This window comes from Pinus tabuliformis, chromosome 5_2 (genome assembly GCF_031772625.1).
Source record: "Pinus tabuliformis cultivar Carrire ecotype Pingquan chromosome 5_2, CPIR1, whole genome shotgun sequence".
NCBI lineage: Eukaryota > Viridiplantae > Streptophyta > Pinopsida > Pinales > Pinaceae > Pinus > Pinus tabuliformis.
Window position 1 is genome coordinate 1,076,685,098 of NC_142306.1, and position 12,114 is coordinate 1,076,697,211.

Consider the following 12,114-nt stretch of genomic DNA (forward strand, 5'->3'; position numbering starts at 1 on the left):
TCATCCACACTGTGATCATCCACACTGTGATCATCCACACTGTGATCATCCACACTGTGATCATCCACACTGTGATAAAAAAATAGAACTTGCGCCATAATTTGCTTGTGGGCCCACTTAGTGAAGGCGACTCTTTTCACTAAGCTCCATCATCTTGTTGCATTCTCAACGAGCATTTCTTGTTGCACACTTTTCAACACTCCCTCTCAACAAGAAAGACTTCCTCTCAAACCCGATCCTGAAGCTCTGGAATGTTCTCCATGCAACACATCTGGCTGGTCCACTTGCTCTGTCATCAAAGTCTTTGAATGCTATTGCCTCTGTCGACTGAAGACTCTGCATCTCTGTGCTCTTCAGTATCTGACTGCTCCAGCCTCTGTCACTTTGATCTCTGACTGCATCTGTGCTGCTACTGGTTCTATCTCCCAGCATTGCATCTGCACTGCACCTCCCAACTGACCTCCTTGTTGGGCTAGAAACACCCTCTGATGCTGAAGCTCTACCTGCTGCTGACAAGTGCTCCCTCTCTGACATCTGTGCTACTGCAACATCTCCATGCATCTCGCACCATTGCACACCTCTTTGTGCCACCTAGCACTACGAAACACACTTGTGCCTCTCGCATTGCTGCAGCCTGCTAGCTATGCGCTGTCCTGGGATTCCCTGCACTGTCGCTCTCTCTGCCGCTCCATCCGCATCTATCTCTACCAAATCAATCAGTTCCTGCTACTACACATCTGGGGCTCTCGTAGTAAGGTCTCATCCAAGAGGTTGGGTACCTTAAGGATCCTGCCCCTCCTCCTTGGGACAATCAATCCACATCACCCCACCTCCTACCTGGAGGTATGGCTGCATGCGATCCCTCAGCCCACCTGGCTCGAAGTTTCCCCCTACTGGAGGTCTCTGGATGAGTAGATGTCTCTACTCGATCTCCTCTCAGCTTCCCTTGTTGTGGCTGCTCCACAACCTCCTGAAGCTGCTCCACCAATTGTGGCTCCTCCACAATCATCTGAGACTTCTTCTGGCTCTGCATGTTGAGAGGTAATATACGCTCCCTCTCAACCACCAAGTCTCCATCAGTTGCCTTGCTACTCAAGGATTTGCATGCATCTTGAACCTCAAGAGCATACAGGTTCTTAACCCGTGAACCAATCTGCTTCACCTGTTTGGTGATGATGTGTCTAAGGAAAACCTTTCCCTTACTGAAGACTACATCATAGCCTCTGTCTTCCAACATCGCGATCGACACCAAGTTTCTCTTCAGTCCTGGTACATACTTGACATCGGTCAAGGTAAGGCGAGCTCCATGCTCCCTTTGAAAAATAACCGTGCCTACACCTGAGACACTATACTTCTCATCATTACCCATCCCTATGAGTATCTGGAGATCTTTCTCCTCCAAAGTACTGAACAAACTTTTGTCACCGGTCATGTGGAAAGAAGCTCCACTGTCAAGAAACCAACCACTTCCCATCATGGATGAAACCATGCATGCGAAGAGTGTGAAATCCAACTCAAACTGTGAAGCAAGTGCCTCACCTTCAGATCCTTCCCGGATCCCTTCTTGGACTTCTTCTTTGGGAAATTAGTAGCATAATGACCCAACTTATGACAACGAAAGCATCTCACCTTCGCCTTGTCAACCTTCTTTCCATCATTGGAAGAACTGGATTCGGAAAGAGAAACCTTCCCCTTCCCCTTCTTCGCCTTACTCGCTAAGGCACAGTTCTCCTCATCCTGCATGGATGAAGAACCGTCTCTGTTGCTCTGCCTGATCTCCTCCTGCATCAAATCCGACCATGGTCGTTCCCAATTTGGTAGTTTCTCCCTTCCATTCACCGAGTCCTGGTAGCTATGACAACTCTTAGGAAGGTCAAGGAGTCCTAGACTCACCATCCCCATCATTCGACAGTCACCCCCACACTTCCCAGCTCATCCCGGCATTGGATGAACTTCATGAGATACTGGGGCATACTATCTCCATTCTCACACTTAATGTTTCTGAGTTTTATCTCTTGCTTTGGAATTAAATTCGAATTCCACCAGCTCAAAAACTCAACCGCTTCCAATCTAGAATTCGTGAGAACAAAGTATTTCTTGTACAGAGATCGACTGTATGGGCATTCACCGGATATCTCACCTTCCAAAAGAAGGATGAATCCAGAGGCTACCTGGCCCGATTACAGACTTTGCCTGAAGAAATAAAATGTAAACACTTCTTGAATAATAGATCTGATGATCAATCCTCGCTTGATATCCTATAAAAATCTCTTCTACAAATCAAGAAGCTCCGATACCATGTAGAAATTTTTTCTACAATTATCTAGCTCTGATACCATGTAGAAATTTTGAATAATTTAACACATATTCACCAGAGATTATCCTGATCATGTACTATTGCGGAATACATAAATAATACATAAGCTCCTCTACGTTGATCATCAATATAGCAGCATCAATAACAATAAAACATCAAGAGCATTCACACATTAACACAGTATGTAACCCGGGGAAAGCATCTCGCTAAAAACCCCACACTATCTGTATATTAATGATTGAGACCATCTAACATTACAAAGTACAATGCTTATCACAAGCAATCCAGTACCAGCTCCACCTGTTACACACAATACAGCTCAGATTTGATCTCCAAATCTATTCCACTGCTTGCCTGCCTCCACTGCTCAATACCTGCTCAAGAATTGATGAGAATGGCTTACCAAATTCGTATTTGACCTAAAAATAATCACTCACACTCTGTTGGACGTGAGCACAGGCTACAATTCTTGATATTGGCCAATTCATTGGCATACTCAATCCCTCTGATTGTGCAAATCATCATGCACAGCTATAGTCACAACTGATAGCAATCTGATCCTCTAACACCTGTCCCTGCTGAACTGAACATGCACTGACATGCAACTGAGTTAACTGATGTACTCTATAGTTGCATTATGAGTTAATAACTTTTGAATTAATTAATAACTAATTCACCCAACTCATCTCTAGTCTATTTGCCAGTTAGACTAAATACAACTAGTTTAACAAAGTTAAACTGAACACAATTCCATCAAGTGCACCTCCAGTCCACTAAACTCAACTCACTTGAGTTCTAACTGAAGTCCTGCATGCAAATATTAGTCATCCCATAGGTAACCACGTATTTCCTTCTGGGATCTGCATGTACCACATCCATAGCTCATCCTGAAGTGCTCCAAGAGAATAAGATCAAGTTTATAGTCCAAATATTATTATGAGACAATAATATTTGACTTTTCTATTTTTGACAGCCATTCTAAAAATAGACTTTGATCACTCACACTGTGATCACTCACACTGTGGTCACCCACACTGTGATCACTCATATTGTGATCACCCACACTGTGATCATCCACACTGTGATCATCCACACTATGATAAAAAATAGAACTTGTGCCATAATTTTCTTGCGGGCCCACTTAGTGAAGGCGAATCTTTTCACTAAGTTCCATCATCTTGTTGCATTCTCAACAAGCATTTCTTGTTGCACACTTTTCAGCAAATCGCCCAAATTTCATCACCAAGGGTCGCCCCCCATAGGCTCAAAGCACTACCCAAGCACTCAAGGTTCAAAAGGTGTCACCTGCAGAAATGGCGGAAAGAATAAAGTGAGGATTATGTTACTACTGTGATGAGAAATACTTCCCCGAGCATAAATGCAAGGAGCATAAATTCTTTCAAGTTGATGCTACTGATCACAGTTCATCGGAGGAAGCCCCACCACTTGAGGAACCAGAGGAGGAAGAAGAGGACAACTAGTATGACAATGTACTTGATGAACTAGTTGTCTCACTACATGCTTTGGCAGGGATTTTTTTGCCTCAAACTCTCAAAATCAGAGGTTTTATTAAGCATCGCCCAGTAGTAGTCTTGATTAATAGTGGAATTACACATAATTTTATCCATCAAAGAGTCACGGAAGTAGTACATTGTTTTGTCCGAGTAGTTTCTAACTTCCAGGTCCAAATTGCTGATGGGGGAACAATGAAATGTGAAGGCTGTTGTGAAAATGTCAAACTTCAAATGGGGGATTATCAGTTAAAGACCCACATGTTTTCCATACACATGGGAGGGTGTGACATTGTCCTCGGTGCTGAATGGCTTCGCACACTTGGCCAAATCACAATGGATTTCCAGGAGTTATATATGAGCTTTGAGTAGAACAACCACACACATACCCTCCGCAGACTCCAAGCGGGAGCTCCCTCTATAATCATCTCACATCGGATGGAACAATTGTTAAAAAAGGGCCACCATGGAGTTATAGCTCAATTTAATGCCATCCAGGCTTTCGAACCCAATTCTCTTCAGATTCATCCTGAGATGCAACAGATCTTAAATAACCATCCGCCAGTCTTTGACAAGCCTCATGAGCTTCCACCCTCGAGAGGGGAACATGATCATAACATCAATTTGGTCCTAGAGGCCCAACCACCAAATGTGCACCCATATAGATATCCGTTCGCCCAAAAGAATGAAATAGAAAAAATACTCAAGGAACTTTTGGAAGTAGGCATCATTCGTCCCAGCATTAGTCCTTATTCATTTCCAGTGGTCATGGCGCTCAAGAAAGATGGGGAATGGCGTATGTGTCCAGACTTTAAGGCCCTTAATAAGTTGATAGTGAAAGATAAATTTCCCATCCCAGTTGTTGATGATTTGCTGGATGAACTAAATGGGGTTCAATTCTTTACTAAGTTTGATCTTTGCTCAGGCTACCACCAAATTCACATGAAAGAAGTAGACATTCCAAAGACTTCTTTCCGAACTCATGAAGGACATTATGAGTTCATGGTCATGCCATTCGGTCTTTGTAATGCCTCATCCAGTTTTCAGAGCCTTATGAACCACCTGCTCAAACCATATCATAGAAAATTTGTCCTTGTTTTCTTTGATGACATCCTCATCTACAGTCGCACTTGGGCCGCACATCTTCAGCATGTAGATCTGCTCCTGCAACTGCTCTGCAAGCATAAATTATTTTTCAAGATGTCCAAGTGTTCTTTTGGCATGGAAGAAGTTGAGTATTTGGGCCACATTGTGGGGTGTGAAGGTGTCTGGCTGGACCCCAAAATGATCCAGGCAATGCAGGATTGTCTTCAACCTAAGACCTTGAAGAGCCTGAGAGGATTTTTGGGTCTCACATGCTGCTATCGCAAATTTGTCCACAATTATGGTCGCATTGCGAGGCCCCTCACTCAACTCCTCAAGAAAAATTCATTCCTTTGGAATGATGAAGCACAACAGGCCTTTACATCTCTCAAAAATGCCATGTGTTCCACTCCAGTCTTAGCACTACCCGACTTCACCAAATCTTTTGTGATTGAATGTGATGCTTCAGGTACAGGTATTGGGGCAGTCTTAATTCAGGAAGGTCGACCCTTGGCCTTCACGAGCCAACAACTAAGTGGGAAGAATCTGGGACAATCTACTTATGAGAAGGAGATGATGGCCATCTTACATGCAGTAGATACCTGGCGACCATACTTATCGAGGCGACGTTTCCAAATCTAAACCGACCATCAAAGCCTTAAATATTTTTTGGAGCAACGCCTATCCTCACCACAAAAAAATAAATGGCTCACCAAAATGTTGGGATATGATTATGAGATATGTTAGAGTCGGTCTTTTCATCCCTCCGTCAGAGATCAAAAACTCTTTGTCACATTTCATTTTTTAGGTGTCTCATTCATTGGGTCAGTTGCATTCCATTAGAAGCATCGAATTTCTGACGGATGGTTCTTATGTTTCAATTTCCCTCATGTTATGTATCTGCTGGTTTGTGTCTGATCATCAAAGTTCATCAAAATCAATTTTACAGTCATGGATGGTTTCTTGGTCAGCAAAGAGTCATTTCAGTCATTAGGTCTAGGGTTTTGTTTTTTAAAGTGTCCAATAATGCCAGCAGATGCATGAGGGAGGTTTCATAATAAGTTTTCATCGCAAATTTCATCATCGCAATCTTTGATCATGACTTTTCTTCAAAACTTTGTTTTGAAGAAAATCGTCATTTGGTTCTTTGTAATAAATTGCCATGTATATTTTCAAGGTTTTTCAATTGTCAAAAATCTTCAGGCACAGCTCTGGTCCTTTGCAATGTTCTAGGCCATTCGTCCCTGCAAGACAAGCGAAAATCAAACCATTCAGTCCAAGAGCAACAAAGAAGAAAAACAGAGTTTCAAAGTGAAGTGTCAAAGTTTGCAACATGACAAATTGGTTTTTGAAATCAAGAGTTAAATCCTTGGCATATATATCATTTTTGTGTTCCATGAGTTCATTTGCATACTAAATACATCAAAGAGCCAAAGTGGAAACAAGACAAACATATTTCGGGGTGAGCAAAGCAAAGTTGGAGAAATTTTGGGTGAAAATTGCTTGGTGCGGCGCACTGGGCCTTAGAACTCAGTGTATTTTTACACAAGCACGGCACATTGGTGAGGCGTGGTGCATTGGGCTAGCTGCGCGGCGCATACATGCAGAGGGTTCAAAAATTGCTAGAACTTTCCCAAATCGCTCAAATCGCCCAAAAATGCACAGATTTTTCAGATAGAGCCTCCATTATTATTTTCTATCCAAGTTGGGTGCCTACTTCATGATGCTTGTTTCATGGTGATTGCTTAAAGAAATTGAACCCTATCATTTTAAGTTCCTCCAACAAAAATTGTTGCTAACTCTTGATCTACCATGATGTAATTTTGGTACATATTTACTTGTTCTAGAGGATTCATTCACTAAAAAGTGAAAATTAAATGAATGAATCAATTTCCTAGCATATAGGGGCAAGTTGTTTGATTGCCTAGATTTTAGTTCCTTGTTTAGAATTGGTTCAAACAGCTCCTAGAATGATGATCTTGACCCCTAGAGGCATGGGAAAGAGTTAGGCTTGTCTATATCATGTAATTTCTCAGTCATTTTTAGGGTTGGACACTTGGGATTGCTTGGCACTTCATTGTACATTTGATTTCTGCAATTTTGGCAAAGGAAAGACCAGGGTTTTGCAGCACTTGTTGGGATCCTTGTGGCTCTGTGTTTTGATGGTGTGTTTTTTTCATGTAATTGTAAGTTCATTGATGTTTTATGTATGTCATTTCCCTTCTCTTTGCTTCTGAATTAAACAAGTTAAGTGACAAAGGTAGAATCCATGAGTTTTTTGTGCTCTGCCTGTAGTTTTGTTTAATTCTCAATGTTTTCTTCAGTTTGAGGAGGATTCTTGATACCCTCACGCCCTCTTCAGCTCCTCAGTGGTATTTTCCATCCATTCATTTAATCTAAAGCATAAAAACTACTGCCTACCTTGCCCCAACCAGAACTCTGCAAAAATCTGGACTCATCCCTGGACCCAAAATTTGCCTTTCCCTTTTTTCAAAAAAAACCCCAAAAAATAAAATAAAATCCTTATACTTCATACCTAGCCTAAAATTAGTTTGTATTTCAGTCATCTCCAACCCCATCGATTATCTTTTTTTGAGATTGACTCGGAGAGAGCCCTCTCCTGTCCTCGTAGGGCTAGCTACGAGGCTGAGGATGGTTTGATGTGGACCTAGAATCTTACCTTTTCAGCCTGAGGCAAATCTAGGCTCTAACATAGTGGCGACCATACTGGGGAGAAATTTTATTTTCATTGTTTGGCTTTGTAGACTACAGACGGAGCCTGAAGTTAGCCAGGTAGCCTTCGAAACGCTTTTGCTTTGCATTAGCACAAGTAGATAAAAGCTACTTTAGTCAATCTCCGTTAAACTGAACATCTAATCTAAACGATCACCCCAGTACATGTATCAAGTTAGATCTGATGGTTGATGGTGGACAATGATCAGACATAAGAAGGCTGAAATCATTCACCTGGTGACTCCAACTCAATGTAGAGACTCCACTGGAGGACTAACTCTTTCTCTGAGAAAATGGAAGGATCTTACACAAAGTTCGGGTATCCAAAGTGGAATGGTATTCAGGATCTAGTCTGCTTTCTTGTAAATTACTTCTTTGTTGTTCTTGAAGTTGTCCTGAAAGTTTTTCAGAATTTGTTGTATGATAAAGGTGATCAAAATCTTCAATTGACCTATTCAAAAAGTGTAAATACTGAGTTTCCCTTTGATCTTGGCCTCCTTACTTTTCCCACATCTTATGATGACTCTCTTCAGAGTGATGAGCCTAAAGAAAACAAAACTAATCCCATAGCTCTTGTATATACTCCTACACCTTTTATAGTCCCAGATAGATATAAACCTATTGTTTTACCTTCTGTTATCCATGCTTTCCCTGCAAATTATTACCTATATTTGTTGAGATTTGATGGTGACTGTAAGAATGTCAACACTGAGCAACATGTGTAGAATGTTGAGACTTTTCTAGACCTTTTTGAGGTTGATGACGAAGATGTTAGTATAAGGCTTTTTGCTCTTTCTTTGCAAGGCAAAGTCAAGAGTTGGTTCAAAACCTTGCCTGATGCAAGCATGTCAGATTTCCAGCAGTTCGTCAAAGTTTTCCTCGACAGGTGGGTGGTAAGACAAAACCCTTTCTTGATTATAGAAGAGTATAACTAGCTAAAAAGACAACCAGGGGAGACAGTACAACAATTTTCAACCAGATTTAATCAAGTTTATTATTCAATGCGGGTTGATATAAAAACTCCTCCTGGATTCACTCTCTTGCACTACTCGGGTGCCTTTGATCCGGAAATGGAGTTTCAGCTGAGGGAAAGGAATCTTGCAACACTTGAAGAGATGCAGAAAAGTGCAGTAGATGTAGAGGCTCATCTACTAACCCGAAGGGCAAGGTTGAAAGAAGAAGAGACAAAAAGCATAGATTTGGAGGAATCAACATCTCTAGAGGTAAATCTTGACGCTATGGTAAGTGCAGTGGAAGAGATGATGTAAAAGATCACCGCAAGGAATGATTATGATGTTCAAGCCCATGGCTTGCTGATTGAAGAAGAACAAGTTGTTGATCCAAAACATTTTCTTTCTTATCCCAGTTGTCATAGATCTGATAATGATTGTCTTATAGATCATCTTGGAGAAGAGAGATCTGTTGATATGACATGTATGCTTGATGATGTCTTTTATACTGATGATTTTCCTCAGTTTGATCAGTATGATGATGATGATTATGTTCTCCAAACAGAAGCTAATCTTGCAGACAAATCAACAGCTAGTTTGTGGGAGGAGGAAGTTCGTTTTCAGCAGCTCAAGTACAGTGATCAAATGATGCATATCAGCTATGACAATGACGAGAAAAGTGCAACAAATTTTGAAGTAAGTGAAGGATCTTTGCCTTTTTGTTTTGATTCATTTCAGTTCATCAGAGACAATTTTCATGCAACCAGAAATCAACTGTCAACAAGTCTTGATCTGGACCATCTTGAAGGCAATAAAAACCTTGTTCAAGACTTTTCATATTCAGCTTTGCAGTCCCTGAAATCCATTGCTTGTCAAGTTGCAGATGAAGACATGGAAGCTGGCACTTGTGATCAAATGATACAAGATGAATCCGTGCCGTTTTGTTTTGAATCATTTCAGTTTTTGAAGGGTAAATTGTATAGTAAATCTTCAAATGAGCAGCCTGTAGGAAATCAACAATATCTCAGTTTTAATGTTGAGGATGAAGGCCAGATTACCAATAAAGGTGTGGTAGCCGAAATACATGATTTTATGATGCAAGAGGATTCTGTACCCTTTTGTTTCGAAACATTTCAATTTATAAGGCAGAATCTTCGTAATATCTCTAAAGAAAAAGATGAACAACCAGTAGGATGTCATACAGTTTTAATGGATACATCGCAGCAGTCTTCTCAAATTTTTGATGATCCTATTGCTCGTGTGTTGGATGATGTTTGCTGTAAAAGTTCTTCCCCATTGGCTAACCATGTGCCAGATAAGAATGTTGATAATAATCTTATTCAAAAGTTGCCTTCATTGTCTTGTTTAACAGATTTTTCATTACAAAGTCCATATCAAGGTTTGCAGTCATATGAGGAGATTGATAGAGAATTTTTTTTATGTTTGGAATCAGCAACAGAGTTTGGTTATTCACGAAATTTAGGATCCTTTTGACAACCTGCTGCTATCACCAAAGAAAGACATCACAGATGTGAGGAAAATTTTAATATCCAGCTATGAAGATTACTTGGACTAGAGCAGTAATGTGTTAATGGAAATTAATAGATATGTTTATGAAGATCCTTTCACAGTATTCTTGAAGTCATCTAGTCAATTCCTGCTTTGCAAGTTTATCAACAGTCAACTTGATTCCAAGTTTCCATGGGAGTTGCCTTTCGATTCTTCCCTTTTCCTGCGCATCAGAAAGCATTTGGGAAGAAATCAAATATCAGCTAGGATGCTTACGTGGTTGCATTGGCTGTTCCATTTCACTTGATCGAGTGGTGAAAAGAGTAATTAGAGTAGGTTTGATGAATAAGCTCAAATATGGGCATATTTCCAGTTTGTTAGTTATGTTGTAGTCATGTTTGATTTTATTATGGTTTTTAGTTTTAGCCTTGAGTCAGAGTTAGTCTGCATAATGTCAGTTTTCGTGTTGTGACTCCGTTGCCCAATGGATGAAGGCACTGTCTGCTCTCCCAAAGATCTGTAGTCCTTGGCACCTCCAAGGAGCTACCATCCCCATTGGAGCCAATGTTAGAGTCGGTCTTTTCATCCCTCCATCAGAGATCAAAAACTCTTTGTCACATTTCATTTTTTAGGTGTCTCATTCATCCGGTCAGTTGCATTCCATTAGAAGCATTGATTTTCTGATGGATGGTTCTTGTGTTTCAATTTCCCTCATGTCATGTATCTGTTGGTTCGTGTCTGATCATCAAAGTTCATCAAAATCAATTTTACAGTCATGGATGGTTTCTTGGTCAACAAAGAGTCATTTCAGTCATTAGGTCTAGGGTTTTGTTTTTTAAAGTGTCCAATAATGCCAACAGACGCATGAGGGAGGTTTCATAATAAGTTTTCATTGCAAATTTCATCATCGCAATCTTTGATCATGACTTTTCTTCAAAACTCTGTTTTGAAGAAAATTGTCATTTGGTTCTTTGTAATAAATTGCCATGTATATTTTCAAGGTTTTTCAGTTGTAAAAAATCTTCAGGCGTAGCTTTGGTCCTTTGCAAAGTTCTAGGCCATTCATCCCTGCAAGACAAGCGAAAATCAAACCATTCAGTCCAAGAGCAACAAAGAAGCAAAACAGAGTTTCAAAGTGAAGTGTCAAAGTTTGCAACATGACAAATTGGTTTTTGAAATCAAGAGTTAAATCCTTGGCATATATATCATTTTTGTGTTCCATGAGTTCATTTGCATACTAAATACATCAAAGAGCCAAAGTGGAAACAAGGCAAACATATTTCGGGGTGAGAAAAGCAAAGTTGGAGAAAGTTTGGGTGAAAATTGCTTGGCGCGGCGCACTGGGCAGAAGGCGCGGCGCATTGGTGAGGCGCGGCGCACTGGGCCTTAGAACTCAGTGTATTTTTACACAGGCATGGCGCATTGGTGAGGCACGGCGCATACAGACAGAGGGTTCAAAAATTGCTAGAAGTTGCCCAAATCGCTCAAATCGCCCAAAAATGCATGGATTTGTTAGGTAGAGCCTCCATTATTATTTTCTATCCAAGTTGGGTGCCTACTTCATGATGCTTGTTTCATGGTGATTGCTTAAAGAAGTTGAACACTATCATTTTAAGTTCCTCCAACAAAAATTGTTGCTAACTCTTAATCTACCATGATGTAATTTCATAACCGTAATGTAATTTTGGTAATATTTACTTGTTCTAGGGGATTCATTCACTAAAAAGTGAAAATTAAATGAATGAATCAGTTTCCTAGCATATAGGGGCAAGTTGTTTGATTGCCTAGACTTCAGTTCCTTGTTTAGAATTGGTTCAAATAGCTCCTAGAATGATCAGCTCGACCCCTAGAGGCATGGGAAGGAGCTAGGCTTGTCTATATCATGTAATTTCTCAGTCATTTTCAGGGTTGGACACTTGGGATTTCTTGGCACTTCATTGTACATTTGATTTCTGCAATTTTGGCAAAGGAAAGACCAGGGTTTTGCAGCACTTGTTGGGATCCTTGTGGC